This window comes from Malaya genurostris, chromosome 1 (assembly GCF_030247185.1).
Source record: "Malaya genurostris strain Urasoe2022 chromosome 1, Malgen_1.1, whole genome shotgun sequence".
Taxonomy (NCBI): Eukaryota; Metazoa; Arthropoda; class Insecta; order Diptera; family Culicidae; genus Malaya; species Malaya genurostris.
The window spans coordinates 80,028,752-80,047,247 of record NC_080570.1 but is presented as its reverse complement, the minus strand read 5'-3'; the positions used below and the strand labels follow the sequence as shown (position 1 = coordinate 80,047,247).

The 18,496-nt window shown below is 36.6% G+C and overlaps 1 protein-coding gene across 4 annotated transcripts in view; it reads right to left on the bottom strand.

Annotated features, from left to right (window-relative positions):
- The window catches only part of LOC131440596 (unc-112-related protein), an 83,064-nt gene that overhangs the window by 41,768 nt on the left and 22,800 nt on the right, over positions 1-18,496 (bottom strand). The window contains exon 1 of one of the 4 annotated variants that reach the window (XM_058612014.1): positions 1,613-1,770. The exons of 2 other annotated variants lie outside the window; for them this stretch is intronic. The gene's annotated coding sequence lies outside the window, so the exon portion shown is untranslated. Of the gene's footprint in view, positions 1-1,151; positions 1,331-1,612; positions 1,771-18,496 lie in introns of those variants that run through there. One more of the 4 variants, XM_058612013.1, reaches the window with a different exon arrangement.

Below are 18,496 nucleotides of genomic sequence, written 5' to 3'. Positions count from 1 at the left end.
CGGTCAAACAAACCGATATTGGTAATTCTTTCAAGAATCGAAGAAAATAATTTTAAAGAATACCACAGCGTTATACATGATAGTATGATTGGTATGAAATCAGCGTAAAAAAACTTCAAACCTAAAGACAAATTTAATCTCAAACTAAAGACAAATTTAATCTCAAAAAAAATTTTTTTTGGTGATAATCGACTTTGGGACATAGACAAATTTCGAGACTTCCAAAATCGAAAATTTTTTTGATGCCGAAAAAACCGCGTATTTTTGGAAATCCGTGTAAAAAACCGCGTAACTTCGAAAATCCGTGTAAAAAAAGCCGCGTAAAAAGAAACCGCATAAAAAAGAACCACATAAAAAGAGACCCCAGAGTAATATGTTTTATTAAATACTAACTGTTGTTACTCTATTTGAAGTGTATTATGTTTAAAGTAATATATATGGTGGATGCTAAGGCGAAGAAAAACTAATGTAACTTTTCCCATCCATACAATATTTCATGAAGACCAACATAGGTCAAATAGAAAATAAATGCATAAATAAATAAATAAATATTGCCTTATGAAATGAACGTATATATGAAAATAAAACAGGTAGAAATGCAAAGTTTATAAAAGTTGGCAAATGTTAGTAATTTTTTAGTAAAATAAACTTGTACGGCTTTTCCATAGATTATTTCAAAGAATTAATACAATTCTTTGTATACTATTTCAGATAATATAGCTAGCAAGGTTTGGAGTAGATTTAAGTGTTGAACCGAAAGAAAATTCGCAGCGCCTTCATGACACTAACAATTTGTTTCAGTTGTAAAACTGTATAATTGATTTAGCGTATTATTCAATGAAGTAAGCGTACCCAAAACAAAAATCTCAGAATAATGGGAACAATCAGACTATACTACAATATACTATCTATCTTACGCGATTTTCCTTCGATTCTTTACGCGCGCGTTGTGAAAATAATTTCTTAGATGCAAAATTCAACTGTGTAATAAATGAAATGAATGTACTGCATTCCAAAGAATGTGCGATTTATTAGTACACAATACACTACAGTAAAACATCACGAGAGGTTTTTCGATGTATGCGTCGGACAGTATGTATGAAACTAATTCGATGATAGAATTTCAATTTGCCTTCAACATTGCTACTCACAATAGTGTTAGTGTATAATTTTATCTACGGCCGCCATGTGTTCACTTTCCGCAAGCAAGTATTTTCATATTACATATTGAAGCAACTTCGCTTTTAGACGACTCATATTTTTCCTATTCACACGCATGGTGGGTATAGCTTTGATTTGGATTTCGTGATCTTATCCGCTGATCGTATGACGCATGATAACCGTGTTGTCATCGTTGTTGTTTCGCGATTCGAGTATAATACTCGACGAATGATGAGCGCTACAGAGAAAGACGATAGTTTGTAGCGTGGTAAGTAGACGCAAATATGGAATGAAAGCCGGATTTCATTATCACTAATGTTTGCTGAGAGAAACTAAACGTAAGTAGGTGGCGGTTCATAGATAAATGTTTGTGAGTTTGTATTTTCAATTTCTTATGTCTTGTTTCGATTAAATTACATCAGCTATGGGAGTTCAATATGGGCACACAAACCTGTTTTAAGTCACTTCTTGGTGCAATCAGGCTATTCTTATTCGAATGGCTGATATTATTTATTAAAAAAAAATATGATTTACATACTAAAACAACTTTGTATCCTCTAATCCGTGGAACTGTTTTGTGCCGTTTCAGATATTCTGAAACGAGAAACAACATCTTCCTTAAGCAACCTGATGGAACTGCGCGAACCGGTAATTTATTACGCGAGAACAGGGTTTGGAATATTCATTCACCGGTGAATGAATATATAGTTTCCATTGCATTGTGAGCGAACAATTCCACCGCTCACAAAGAGGACACCGTTCCAGCCAAAACGAAGCACACAAACAAAACGCTAGTGGAAGCAAATATATTCCACATATGCACAGATGGTATAGTGTGCTGGTATTAGTGTCTTCATGAAGCACAGAAGCCGTGAATATAGCTTGCTCTCTCGTGGTCCTGAACGTCGTTCTTCTCACAAACAATTCATTGCAAGCTAACGATCTTCACGGGGCTAGTAAGTGATGAAGATTATATATTCAGTTTTCGCTAACAGGCTGATGACTGGCTCTCCGACGCGAACGGCTGTTAATGATGACTTTATGCCACGAAAACTGTTGCATATCACTTATTCAACCCGTGTCAAGTTAGTAGAGGGTAATAATTCTTAGTTATACTTAAATATTATAAACAGAAGTAACAGGAGCGAAGCAATTCGCAATGACGATCTGGTGATCTCACCAAATACTGCAAACAAACAAACGCTTCGTTTGCTGGCTGTTAGAGAGAAACTAGCTCATGCACTCTTGTTACTTGTGTAAATCAAATTCCTGCTGAATAGTGTTTAACTGGGTTTAATCGTAGTAGTGCATGATAGGTAATCAACCAGTAGGATAAAAAATAAGTCTTTTAATCAGTATTCCGCGTTGAACATTTTTCCATTGAATTTTCATTGTGTATTGCTATGAGCTTCGAGAGCTGTAAGAAACACATGTCCCCATTACAGCAAAACCTTTACTCTAATAAATGCTCTAGCGGTGGCAGTGCACACCTGCGTTCGGACCTCGAAGAAACATGCGACAGTTAAGAGCCAGTCATCAGTCTGCTAGCGAAAACTGAATATTAAATCTTCATCACTATCTTGCACCGTGAAGCTAATTTGCTTGCAGTGAAATATGGGGCTAGAGCTTCTCTCTTACCGAGAGAAGGAGAAACAGTAGTAGAGGTGAATATTGTTCGCTCTCTTCTATTCTCGTGCATGGACAGCCACTTCAATAAAGCAACAAGGCTCACACTTCCTCAAAAGCGACATGATTCATAAAGCAGGTATATTCATGAATATCATACGCCGTGAAGCATGTATACTCATCTTCACTGCTTCATTCATCCAAACCCTGCGCGAGAATCTATAGTTAAAATCATTTCATAATTGGTTCCGAATATATCACTACTTTTGACCGAAAAAGAAAACACTAGAAATCATAAATCTCGAAATTTTCAAAAAAAAATTTTTTTGGATTGTTTTAAATGATCGTCAAGAGGTGAGATAACTAAGTGCTCATAAGTTCCTATCTCATGCCTCCCCGGGTGTCTATGATGACATTTAATAAATATAACGGTTTCGACTTAGTGCTTTCCCAACATCGAGTCTCCAAAGTATGGATAAAATTTTGTGCGGCCTCGTGACATACTCAAATTTCCCCGTACTAATGACTGTCGTTTTAAAAGACAGTTTGAAATTTCAATCACTCATTACTTTGTAATTTTGGATCCGCAAGACGGTTTGAGGACAGAAATTATAAGAAACCTTAAAATTATTCCTTTCAATCTAAACGTGTGACAATCGATTAAGCATTCCATGAGATGTAGAAGTGAGTTCCACTTTAAAGTTTTTGTCATTATTTATGGTACTTTCCAGAATTCGTTAATCAAAAATAGTTCATATGTCCATAAATTGGTACGTTGAATAAATTGAAATAGTTTTGAGCCCAACTTTGAAGATTTTTTGGTATCGGTATGACGGTTTGAATTTTAAAAACTCATCACCCTGTAATTGGAAGTCACAATCGGATAAAATGCACCGATTTTGTATGAGACCACAGGTTTATTTCAATTTGAATTTTTGTTTATTAAATTCGTTTTGGCCTTCTTTCAGCTTCTCTATTCCCGATACCTTCGGATACGGAGTTCCGAAATCGGTGTATCCGAAGTCAGTTAAACTAGCCTAATGGATAGTAAACCATTTCATTAGAAGGATAAATTTTATAATATTACCATTTAATTCTGTTATATACATATAACGTCACTATACAAATTCACTATGTATCTCACAACACTATAAATCATGTATAATAAACGTCACATCACATATACGTATTTCGAATACAATTTATATTCTTCTGCAGTGTGTTAGGTTTGTTTACTTATTGAAAGAATATATATGAAATATGAAACGGAAGTAGGTAGATTCCTACAACAGTTATAAATACCTCGAAAAAATTTATCGATGTTTCTATGTTTGTCTGTCCCCTGTGTGTAGGTAGTAACTTAAAAAGCCAGGAAGACCTATTTCCTTGGTTTCTGTCTAGTAAAGAAGTGGAATTATGTTTGAAAATTTCTAGACTTTCTGCCGAATCCAATTTCCATGGGTTGAGAATTTGTCTTAAGATTTTTATGTCATTTGTAGTGAAATCATGGTTTTCGGAAAAGGCAAGCTCAGCTACTTTCGACTTGAAATGGTGTGACAAACCCCGTTCCAAATCCTTGGATGCTTTCCCTATTTCCGCGATGTGTTCCTTGAAACGGGTATATCTAATGATCTCTTTGTTTGTCCAATGTAAAATTTATCACAATGAGAACATGAAATTTTGTATACCCCAGATTTTTTCAATTTGTCAGTAGGATCTTTAGTAGATCCTAGTAAAGTTTTCAACTGGTAGTTAGTACTACTGAACACTAAATCCAAGCCAAAGGGTTTTAATTTTGATTTAAGTGGATATGCCATGTTAGAGTTGAAGTCTACCGATATTCTTTTCAAATTTTCTGATAGGGGGGTCAAAGTTGTGAGTGATAATTTTTTCAATGATCTTAGTTTCTTATCGAGGATTGTTTGGATTGAGCGCTCCGGATATCCATCCATTGAGCTTTCCAATTTCGAAGATAAAGTTTTTCTCTTTCACTACCGCATCATCTCTGAAGAGTAAGGTTAGCATTCTGTGAAACATATGGTGAAATGCTGCCATTTTGTGTTGGTGAGAATGGTTAGAAATATTAGGTATAACTCGCTCTGTATTGGTTGGCTTCCTATATATTTCGAAAGATAAAGTTTTTGCCTCCCGTATAATAAGAACATCTAAGAAAGGTAAACTGTTGTTTGTCTCCCTCTCGCAGGTGAATTTTATGTTCCTATGTAAATTGTTGATTGTATCCAAAAAATTTTCCAAATCGTTACGCTTGATGATGCAAAATATATCATCATAGTTCTTCGAGGTTTGCCATAAATAATTCGCATAAAAATGGGGAGAGCGGATTACCCATTGGGGCCCCTTGTAATTGTTTATAAAATTCCCCTCTGAATTTTAAAAAATTTACATTCATGCAAAGCCGGGTTAGAGTAAGATAAGACCTTACTTTGCACTTCCATAAACTACTACTCTCTTGTTTAACTAACCAATCTTCCAACAGATTGATTGAGTCCTTCACCGGGACACTTGGGAATAAGGCGGCTACATTGAAAGATACCATTATCTCGTCATCTTCGATTTCACCTGAGTTCAGAAGTTGAGTAGCGAACTCTTGTGTATTGGGAATGGATCTACTAAAAAACTTTTTCGGCATATTTTTGAATTCTTCCACTTTAGGTAATCCTTTGATTTTTGGTAATGAAGGGTTAGGAACTTTGAGGCGGCTGAGATTGATATCGAAGTTAGGATTATATTCTATGAGAGTTTTATTTATTTTTTTAATAATTTCTGGAAGGGGATCGGATCTTTGTTTCCTATAAGGTAATCCTTTGATTTTTGGTAATGAAGGGTTAGGAACTTTGAGGCGGCTGAGATTGATATCGAAGTTAGGATTATATTCTATGAGAGTTTTATTTATTTTTTTAATAATTTCTGGAAGGGGATCGGATCTTTGTTTCCTATAAGGTCCGTCATTAATTTTTTGAGTGATTAGATTGTCATAATCATCCTTATCTATAATAACAACTTTGTTTCCTTTGTCAGCTTTAACATAAAAAACTGGCTTTTCTCGCAATTGTTTAGCTAGTTCTCTTTCATTTTTAGTTTGTTGATTTCTTAATGGAGTATTTTAATAATAATTTTCGAAAAAGGAAGGTTACAACTATCTAGGCCTGTTTCAACGTCTATAATAACTTGTTCGAGATTAACTTAGGAAGAAATGGCATAATTTAACCCCAAGTTGAGAAGATTTGTTTGTTCGTGTGTGAAATTTTGTGATGAACGATTAACTAGGAAATTTTCTGAAAACTGTACCGAAGGTTTTGGAGGATGGACCATACGGGTTTGGGAAAGTAAATTTTCAAATTTTTTTGGAGTAGAATTCGTTTGCGTTCTGATTCACAGTGCTCAGCGAACTTTACTTTGGTTAGAAAAATTTTGAAACCTTGCGGGTATTGTTTTGCTAGTTTTAAATGGAGATTATAACATTCCAAGGTTTTTACACTTTGGATGCTATACAACTTTTTTAAATTTTCTTTTAAAATTTTCCTCTGAATTTTACACATGATATTATTAGAGAAAGATTTTCTACCCCGTATTTTACAGCATGTCGGAACAATTCCAAAGCTCTTGCACCTTTTCAAAAATGCAATATTTTTCGATAATCCCGCAATTTTCTTTCTTAACTTTAAATACCTATTTAATTTCATTAGATTCGAAATGTCAATGTCAATAAAAATAGCAAAGAATATTAACATATATATTGTTAGGAAAACTATTTAAAATGGACAATAATTATAAAAATAATAGTAATAATCCTACTACATGTTTTTTGTTGCTTATTCATGCTATTTAGCTTATCTTACATATGCAATAGTAGCAGAAACGCAGATTTGCTTCGTTTATTAGATTTCGTTTAATTGGTTTAATCGAAATAGAGCATGAGATAGTAAGTCAACCAATTAGAATTCAAGCAAAGTTTTTGTCTCTATAATCAATGTTCAGAATGAAATATTATTTCACGGGCTTTTTGTCCTTCTCATATGGAATACAATCTCTGCAAAACCGATCTTTGCATCGAGCCCGGAGACCCGAGTGTCACACACCATTCAAATCAGTTCATTGAGTACGCAGACTGTCTGTGTATGTATCATTTTTGTGAGCTTACTTTTCTCAGATATGGTTAAACCGATTTTCACAACCTTGGATTCAAATAAAAAATCTTAATCGCTTTATTTGGCACCTATTTTATCAGTGCACCATAATGAATTCTTTGAAAAATACACCATATTTATTATAGCATCAAAAACTTTGTTGTAATTCCAGCTGGTCGATTCTCACGAACTATTTCGATTAAACTCAATTAAACGCTATTTGGGATGAATTATTGATTTTTTGAATAGCAGAAGTGCAGGATTTTGCTTTCTCGAACAATCAGCAGATACAGTGCTGAAGCGTTTGTTCTTGCACGCCGAATTTGCTGAGATCGCCAGTAAGGTAGTAAAGCGTTCAATCCTGCGCTCCTGCTACCTCTGGCTTCAAGCTACAATGGTAAAGCGTTAAAACAGCTGCATAAAACATGCTCTGTGATTAGATTTTCATTATTGTTTATAATTGTTCAACAATCACTACACGTTCAAAGAAACAGTATTTGCTATTGAAGATAGTGCATAGTATACATCGCGAAAAATGAAATACCGATGCATGTCATTACAAATAAACTTCAATCCATTGAAATTCTTTCATTCTTCCGGTCGCACTTAACGTAAAGTGGCTAACCGGTCATACCTGCACCACGCACTGGTTTTTTCAACACGGTTGATAACTCGGTATCGATGGACTCGTTGTGTTTTCAAAACCGAGCTTCGGTGTTTGTTTTCGTTTTCTTTACCGCGTGTACGAAATCGAGCAGCGCATTCAGTGTTAAAACGGTGTTGTGTTTTCTTCATCCGTTCCAGCACATATATGTACTAGTGAGATTTTAAACACATCTCTGCTAAGCACAATCAAGTACGAAATATTTTAATATCGTTCAATTAAACCCGGTTATCTAGGTAATATGACTCGAATAATTCGGCATCAATCTATGCGACAAAAAAGACCTATCGACTAGAGATGGTCGGGTCAGCATTTTTTTATACGGACCCGATCGAAAATAAAATGAACCCGAAATAAAATTTTCTTACAAACCCGAACCCGATCCGTACCCGAAAAAAAAAAATAAAAAAATTTACCTGTACCTGAAGAAAGTACCGAAACCCGAAAAAAATTTTAACTTGAGCCCGACCCGTACCCGTTGAAAAATCCGCACCCGTACCCGACCCTACCCGAACAAACAGTTTTTTTTCTGCACCCGAACTAAACCAATGCCCGTCGGGTACGGGTTCTGGTCGGGTTTCGGGTATAAATAACCGAAACCCGACCATCTACTTTCAACACGTTGATATCTCACAATAAATTGAAAAAATAAGTAGTACACAAACAAAGGACTATTGTTCGAAGCTCGAAACATGGAATTTTAAATCATTTGGCTTCCCAGACTGCAATCAAATACTCATGCTAAGCTTCGATACCTTCAACCAAATCTTTGGCATATCCAGCGTCCAATATACGAGTTTGATCATGCGAATTGAAAATTTAAGACCGTTTCTTCAACTACAGCAGCATAAACGAAGAGAAGGAAGCATTGCGAATTGCAACTCATCATTTATATATGTACATAACAGGCACGTCGCAATTCATTTAAATTTACAACCCAAAGCAGGTAAAAATTAATCATGTCATTGACATTACAGGTGATTTTTCTGAATTTGACATCTGACATTTATAGGTTATGTAACGATGTAACGATCTGTTACCGCCTAAGAAAATATGGCATGCCTATATTTACGCCATGTGTTTTCATTTTTTCTATGAGTGTGGCCACCCTGTCCATAATTTCATTCATCTCATGTATAAAAAAAATCGAATGAAATTTTCTATCTCTGTTCGTTGCATTGAAACGAAAGATGAGACGTAAACGGGAGCATTTTCTTCGGAATTTCCATACTGACATAACGGAATTATTACACAAATTACTATACTATATTATATATTACAATTACTATCCAGGGTTGATCAAGAAAATTTTCAACCCGGGAAGATCCTTGAACAAATTAGGAATCGAACCCAATATCTCGACCAGTATCAAACAAAAATTCACCAGGCCCTTTCCGCCGGACCAGTTCATCGCTATCACCACCAGCTCTGATGGGATAACGAGACTGCGAATGAGCAGAGGCAAGCCCAATTTCATCGACAACTGTAGATCCCAGCTAGAACTCAAGAAACCCACAATTGGTCTCAAACAATAACATCTCCTTATTCAGCCATATTCCATTTCTAGATTGTCTTTGACTGCGTTACGCGCGCGGGCTCAAACTTTTGTAGACAACTCATTTATTTTATATATATATCAACTCTAAAATATTTACAACAAAAAAAGGCGGATGGGTAATGTCAGAGACATAACTGGATGTCGTGAATACGAAAACAACTGACATGTTCCTAAACACTTCCAAATATCAATTAGTTGATCAATTGTATGAATTATGCAAGCATTCCCCTTTTCCACATTTCTCGCAAAAACAAAGAAGGCTTCACTTGATCTAGATTACTGTGAATTTTACACAGCGAAAAGTGCAAAAATCAAATCAAACAGTTCTAGATTTGCACTAAGCTGAGGATATTTCCCTTCGATTTGCGAGCAAGAAATCCTAATAGTTCTTTAGAAAATTTTTAGAGCCATTAGAACGGCTGATTTTGTGTAATGCTCTCCACCGTTGCTACTTCATCAATGCAAATGACGCAGCTATGACGTAATCGCTCTTGTCGGAAGCGAAACTAGCGATCTTGTCGGAAGCGAAACACAAAATACATCTGCTCGGAGTGGCGATAGAATCCAAACTGATTCAATTTTTGTTGAGAGGCTTGTTTTTATCTGATTTCGTTTGTAGCTTTTTCACTAATGGGCGGTCCTAACGGCTATAAAAATAGCCGCACGGAACCACCCGCGATCCCATTTCAACCAGAATATTAGTTGATTTTCTGAATTCGATTGGTTAAAATTTGGTACAACTAATCGATTGTTGTTTTAACTAAACTATCATTTTTGTTTTTCGATTAGCAGAAACGATGGTTGAAACAACTAATTTAACAGTTTGAAAAAAATGCTGTCAATTGGTGAGGACACATACCTTTCAATTTCAACAAATATTTTAGTTGAAATAACTGGTGTTGTTATTGAAACAAAATTCTGTTAGTTGAAAATTCGGTTTTATTTGTTTTAGACATTGCAAATAGTTGAATCAATTCGAACAATGTTATTGATTTGCGAAAATTTTAGTCAATTTATATGAGCTTGGGTTCATCAACCGCTGGGAATTGAAATTTTGCGACGGCAATTCAAACGCGCCATTCAATCGCAGCGCGTTCTGTGTGTTTGAAATCCTTTGCTCCTGTTACTTTCATAAATTGAATTCATGTCAAAAAGCGTTTTATTGCTAATGCATGAACATCATCATCGGTATCAAATAGCTGGAGGTAAAACAGTCTGCTGGAAGTAAATCAATGATCGAATTTGAAACATAAAATTTTTGCGCATACCTGAAAGATTACGAGATGATCATTCATCAACATTTTCTAATTTGTCACCAAATCTTTTTCATCTTATAGCGTTTTCGTTTTTAATTTGCACTACACCGGTGCAGTGCTACACTGAGGCATGAATAAACGAACAAAAATGACGAAAACATAAACAGTAACCATTGACTACAATAAACGATTCCATTGCACAGAGCTACACCAAACTTTTGATGAGTGCTACACCAGTGGTATCGGTGCAGAAAAAGTGTAGCACTGGTGTAGTGCAATTGGTAAAAACGAACGGTTTAGGTGCAGCTTTCGCTACCCTGGTGTAGTGCAATTTAAAAACGAAAACGACATTAAACAAAGTTAACTTTATCACAACACCGCTGTTAGATAAACACTTGTTATCATGAATTTCTCAAATCGAATGAACACAATTTCACCAAACGCTTGACCCATCGATGTTGTTTTCATTGATATTTTGAAGCGACACGAACAGATTTCAACTAGAAAAGTTGTTGATTTTGCATTGCAATTATTGTTTTGCTTTCAACTGTCTCCGGCATTTGACAGCATTCAAAACAACATATTTTTCAACTACTTGAATATATGCAAATCAAAAACCATATTGGTTGAATCAAAAAGAAATTAGTTAAATCAACTATCGCAAAAATCAAAAACTGCCATATCGCAATTTTATGATCGAAGGGTTCTCCGTGCGCATACAGAATTTTAATGTCGATTATTTCATTTCAGATTTGCATAATTTATTGAAAGAAACTATTAATATGCTGTAGGGATTCGTTTCTAGCATTCAGAAGGACCAAATTGAGGAACTCACTACGATATTCAACACTTTTCGGAACATTTTTCTCGATCTCAGCAGATATTTTGTTCTCTTCCTTAGAACGCGTTTTGATTGGCTGGTGTTGACATGGGTCAAATGAGACAGGGTTTTCAATAGTGTACTATTGAAATACTTCAATGCTTTTGCTATACACGTTTAAGTTGAAAAATTTCGATTCTATTGGTAGTTAGATTATATAAATCCTTTCACAGATCACTGAGATATGAGCTTTAAAAATACGAGCAAGGCAAATGCGCCTTATGGATTATCCCCTTTGATACTTGTTCGTACCAAACATTTCAGAAAAGTTTAATTTTAAATTATTTGAGATTATGTCACACAACTGGAAATTTTATCATAAAATTGTGATCATATTGCCGATGGGGTGTAGCAAAAATTATGTTGATTCGTTAGATACAACAAGAGATATTCACGATCAAAAACTTATCACTCTCTCAGAGGGTAAATTTTGAAAAGGCACCCCATAGTAAAGTAAGTCGTATTCACGACAAAATCCATCATCATCATACAGATCATAATAGCTTCTAACATCTAACGGGTGATTTTTTAAGAGCTTGAGAACTTTTTTAAACAATAAAACGCATAAAATTTGCAAAATCTCACCGGTTCTTTATTTTAAACGTTAGATTGGTACATGACATTTACTTTTTGAAGATAATTTCATTTAAATGTTGACCGCGGCTGCGTCTTAGGTGGTCCATTCGGAAAGTCCGCTTTTTTATCGACAAATTTTGTTCAGCGATGAGGCTCATTTCTGGTTGAATGGCTACGTAAATAAGCAAAATTGCCGCATTTGGAGTGAAGAGCAACCAGAAGCCGTTCAAGAACTGCCCATGCATCCCGAAAAATGCACTGTTTGGTGTGGTTTGTACGCTGGTGGAATCATTGGACCGTATTTTTTCAAAGATGCTGTTGGACGCAACGTTACAGTGAATGGCGATCGCTATCGTTCGATGCTAACAAACTTTTTGTTGCCAAAAATGGAAGAACTGAACTTGGTTGACATGTGGTTTCAACAAGATGACGCTACATGCCACACAGCTCGCGATTCTATGGCCATTTTGAGGGAAAACTTCGGAGAACAATTCATCTCAAGAAATGGACCGGTAAGTTGGCCACCAAGATCATGCGATTTGACGCCTTTAGACTATTTTTTGTGGGGCTACGTCAAGTCTAAAGTCTACAGAAATAAGCCAGTAACTATTCCAGCTTTGGAAGACAACATTTCCGAAGAAATTCGGGCTATTCCGGCCGAAATGCTCGAAAAAGTTGCCCAAAATTGGACTTTCCGAATGGACCACCTAAGACGCAGCCGCGGTCAACATTTAAATGAAATTATCTTCAAAAAGTAAATGTCATGTACCAATCTAACGTTTAAAATAAAGAACCGATGAGATTTTGCAAATTTTATGCGTTTTATTGTTTAAAAAAGTTCTCAAGCTCTTAAAAAATCACCCTATACAAAAAATAGTGATAAGTCATTCTTCTTCATTATACATTAAAAAAAAAATCAAATTATAATAAATATTTTAAAATCTGTTCATAAGACAGATTTTACATGTGAAACACATAATTGTTTGAACTCATTTAGAGTTGTAGCACGTTCATTTGTCTTACATTACGATACTTACATCTGATGCATTTCTGGTAATAGATCTATGTAAATAACTTCCTCTCTCAACTCGATCACACAAATATCGAGGCAGCATATCATTTATTAATTTAAAAATTAACACCATTGTTAAGTAATAAATTCCTTGTTTGACTGAAAGCCATTGTAATGCACTCAGCAGAAAAGTAGAAGAAGTGTATCTATTACATTTAAGTATCAATCGCATGACTTTATTTTGCAGTCGCTGTAATTGCATGATTTGTGTACTATTAGCAAGAAACAGAATGGATGGACAGAAGTTAATGTGTGGTGAAATGATTGATTTATACAGAAGAATTTTACTACTGATCGTTAAGTCATTTTTCAAACGACGCAATACTCCGTACTTTTTGGCAATCTTCCTGATTACGTTATTAATGTGAGATTTGAATGTTAACTTCTTGTCTTTGCGACATTCAATTTCAATTGCTTGAATTTTAACCAACGTGCTAGAGAATGTAGGTCTTCGTTTAAGTGTGCAACAGCTTCATTAAAATCCTTAGATGGAATAAGCAGAATACGTGTCGTCAGCAAATAAATTGATATCAAAAAATCGTAAAACTCGTTTCATATCATTAATATACATAATAAGTAAAGTTGGTCCTAGGACCCTGCCTTGAGGCACTCCAAGTGAATTATCTAGAGAACTGGACACAAAATCGTTACATACAGTCATTTATTTTCTATCATATAAATATTCTCCAATTAGGCCCGTACCCAGGATTTCATTTCGGAAGGGCCAAAAAATTAAAAAATAATGTTACTGAAGATTGCTTATGTACCTAACTTTCGGTGTGCCTTTTACGGGTGTTTTTAACATACACTTTAAAATTTCCCACTGGAACTGATACTGTATTACATTTCATTACGTTTTCTGTCTAGTTATTACTTTAACACTGTCTGAGACCTTCTAAATAATTATATGTTTTTGATTTCGGGAGGGGCCAGGTTACCTCCCCCCCCCCTCTGGGTACGTGACTGCCTCCAATGCCAAAGCGTTGTAGAGTTTGTAACAATAAAGGTCTTGAGATTGTTTCAAAAGCGCGCTTTAGATCCAAGAACACTGCAAGAATAGTCTCTTTAACTTCTATTCCCTTTTTCCATTTTGCTAATACAAGATTCAAAGCGGTTTCATGTTGATGGGACGGTACTCTACGGTTTTATCCGTTCCAGCAACTTTGGGAATAGGAACCACTAATGATTCTTTCCAAACTTTTGGTACGTGCCCAGTTTGTACCGATTCATTTATCAAGTTTAGAAGATCGTGTCCGATAACATGAAAGCAATCTTGTATCACCTTTGCGTTGAAATCGATACCTGGCGATCTTTCCAAATTAAAACAAATATCTCTCAACTGTCCAAAAGTGATTGGGTGAAACCCTTCAAATCTGCAATTGTTATTTTTCGACTGTGTTATTTTACTAGGTTCACTGACCTGATCAATACTCTGATTGATCAGTTGAACACTGTTTATGAAATAACTGTTCAGTTTTTAAACAATGTTTTGCTCACACCTGTCGTGATTTTCCAATTTCTCCTCCATCGCAAGATTTTCACGCAATTATTAATTCTTTTTTTTTGGATTTCGGAGCACGAGAAACAGACGACTGTTCTAGGCGCGATCAATCAATGCTTTATTAATTTATTTGTGCATATGACCTATATATGTATCTCTCTATTTCTCTCTCTCTCTCTCTCTCTCTTGAACCCTACAACACCGTTCTTCTATCCCATTAAAACTCATGCTTTTCGAAGAACTATGTGTTATTATTAATATTATAATTAATATCATTCACTTTACCCCGGCTTTAACCTTTTGGTCGTTCACCGGGGGGAACTATGTGTTGACTTAATCATTTGTTTAAAACAACTGGAAGTGATGGCAAAAAACGGAGAAAAAAGTTCGGGTGTGCAATGTCAGAGACATAACTGGATGTCGTGAATACGAATAAAACTGACACGATTTTTTTACACTTTCGAATTCGAATTGATAGTTGACCGATTGTGTGAATTGCGAAACTTTCCCCCTTTTCAATACTAAAATTTTCAACGATTTTTGACGTCGATTATCTCATTTCGGATTTGCATATTTCATTGAAAGAAACTATCAAGATGCTGTACAGGATTCAATTCGGATCATTTTTCTCGAACGATTTTCGCACAGCGAAATGTGCACGAAGACAATTAAATTATTTTGGATTTTCACTAAACTGATGATTTCTATCTTGTATTTGCAAAGAAGTAATCTTAATAGTTCTTTAGATAACATTTAGAGCCATTAGAACGGCTGATTTTATATAATGTTGTCCACTTTTCGTTTTCTTTCTCTTCAATGCAAACGACCAGCAGCTCTGTTGTCTGATGCAATCATTCTTGCTTGAATTGAAACTAGCTTCGCGAACAAACCGACTCATCCGTTCGCAGGGCCAAATGATGCGAAACTGGTTTCATGCGTCTTCTCGCCTTGACGACTGGAATGCAAATGAGAACAATGACCTGAGCGTTTGAGGTTTTAAACCACGCCCTCTCCGATGCCGCTGTTTGAATGCGTCTTCTCGCTCCGACGTCTGCTTCCATCCAACAAACTAGAAGAAATGATCTATTTTCGACCATGGTTCCCCTTTTATAACGTTCACTTGAAGATATGTGCCTAAATACCGTGCAAGAATTTCCACCACTTCAAAACCCCCGAAAGTCCCTAAAGATCAATCAGAAATTTTACCAAATACTGGGTTTGTTAAATTCTCTGATATTCTGATATTATTCACCTGGATCGAGATGATCTCTACGGAGGAGTACATTTGGGGATCAAAAAGTGCTATTCTTTCTATCGAATTAACCTCCCATCGATACCAGGTATTGAAGTTGTCGCATGTAATGTTACATTCAAAGGCAAGGACCTTTGCATTTCTTCCATCTATATTCCCATAAGAGCCTAGGTTGGGCATCAGCGGCTCAGTGATTTCATAGAGCTTCTTCCCGCACCGACATTGGTTTTAGGAGACTTTAACTCACACGGTACGGGATAGGGCTGTTTTCACGACGATAAAAGATGAGCTATGATCCATGATATTTGCGACAACATCAATATGACAATCTTGAATACGGGAGAAATGACACGAATTCCTGAACCACCATTAAGACCAAGTGCGCTGGATTTATCCATTTGCTCGACATCGCTACGATTGGATTGCAAGTGGAAGGTTATCCCTGATCCCCACGGTAGCGATCATCTACATATCGTAATTTCAATCGCCTGCGGAGAAAAACTAGAAACAACACAAGAACTTCCTCCGGAGGAAGAGTACACGTTTTCTCGACTCCGCGATTCAAGCTCAAACGAAACGTGTACCCGGCGCGAAAACTAACATCCGTCCTCCCAATCCGTTGTGAGACAAAGAGTGCTCATCACTGAACGCGGAAAGAACCGAAAAAAACCGCAACCTCGGAAAGAAAGAAAAAGCGATTAAACAGTTTAGAGCCAATGGAACACCTGATAATTATCGTAATTACGCGACGTTGGATACGCAAATGAAGAACTTAATTAAAGCAAAAAAACGAGGTTGCTGGCGCCGGTTTGATGACGGATTAACAAAAGAAACATCGATGAACACTCTTTAGAACACAGCCCGACAAATGCGCAACAAAAACACCACGAATGAAAGCGAGGAATATTCTAACCGCTGGATATTCAATTTCGCAAAAATGTATTCCCAGATTCTGCTCCGAACCAGAGCATCTCCCGCGCCGCGACGCCAAATACAAATGAAACACCATTTTCGATGGTAGAGTACTCACTTGCGCTCTTGTCGTGTAACAATAAAGCACCGGGGTTAGACAAAATCAAATCCAACTTGTTGAAAAATTTGCCTGACTGCCAAAAGACGTTTATTGAATTTAAGCTTCTTGAGGATAATATTGTCCCACATGACTGGAGACAAGTAAGAGTTATCAGAGAAATCAGCCTCCGAACACAATTCGTATCGGCCGATTGCTATGCTTTCCTGTATCCGGAAATTGTTCCAAAAAATGATTCTGTTTCGTCCAGACAATTGAGTCAAAACTAATGGCTTAGTTTCAGATACACAATTCGGCTTCCGCAGAGGCAAAGGAACGAACGATTGTCTTGCGTTGCTCTCAACCGAAATTCAAATGGCATTTGCTCGTAAAGAACAAGTGGCGTCAGTTTTCCTAGACATCAAGGCGGATTTTGACTAAGTTTCCAGAAACATCCTACCAGAGAAGTTGCATCATGTATTTCGCGCATGGTTTTTTGTCGACAATACGATTCTATTACATGGGTCTTCCTCAGGGCTCATGCTTAAGCCCCCTTTTATATAAATTTTACATAAACAACATTGATGTGATACACATCTTGCACGCTAAGACAACTTGCCGACGACAGCGTTGTGTCTATTATAGGACCCAAAGCTGCAGATCTCCAAGGACCATTACAAGATACCCTCGACAACTTGTCGACATGGGCTCTTCAAATGGGTATCGAGTTCTCTACGGAGAAAACTGAGCTTGTTGCATTTTTAAGGAAGCGAGAACCAGCACAATTACAGCTTCAACTAGGGTGTGGAACCATAGCTCAGGTCTTCACATTTAAATATCTCGGGGTCTGGTTCGACTCCAAAGACACCTTGGGATGTCACATTAGATATCTGAAACAAAAATTTCAGCAGAGAATCAATTTTCTTCGCACAATAACTGGAACTTGGTGGGGTGCCCACCCAGGAGACCTGATCAGGCTGTACCAAACAACGATATTGTCCGTAATGGAATATAGATGCTTCTGCTTCCGATCCGCCGCGAACACCCATTTCATTAAACTGGAAAGAATTCAGTATCGTTGTTTGCGTATTGTCTTAGGTTGCATGCAGTCGACACATACGATGAGTCTCGAAGTTCTTACGGGTGTCTTACCATTAAAAAATCGATTCTGGGATCTCTCATATCGATTGCTTATCCGATGCGATATCTTGAATCCGAAGGTGATTCAAAACTTCGAAAGGCTTGTCGAGTTTAATTCTCAGACCCGTTTTATGTCCTTGTATTTTGATTACATGGCTCAGAGTATTAATCCTTCTTTGTTTGTTTCCAATCGTGCTCATTTCGTGGATACCTCTGATTCTACTGTTTTTCGACACATCCATAAAAGAAAAGAGATTCATGGAATTCCGGAGCACATACGCCCTCAAGTGGCCCCTAATATCTTTCATAATAAATTCTGAACAGTCAACTGTGAAAGGGTGTTTTACACTGACGGATCAAACATCAAGTCTACAGGCTTCGGTATCTTCAAACATAACATCACCGCTTCGTACAAACTCAGTGATCCGGCTTCAGTTTACGTCGCAGAATTAGCTGCTATTCAGTACACCCTCGAGATCATTGAAACCTTGCCCAAAGACCATTACTTCATTGTCACGGACAGTCTGAGTTCAACAGAAGCTCTCCGGGCAATGAACCCAGGAAAGTATTCCCCATATTTCCTGGGAAAAATACGGGAACACTTGAGAACTTTATCTGGACGGTTTTATTCAATATCGTTAGTCTGGGTCCCT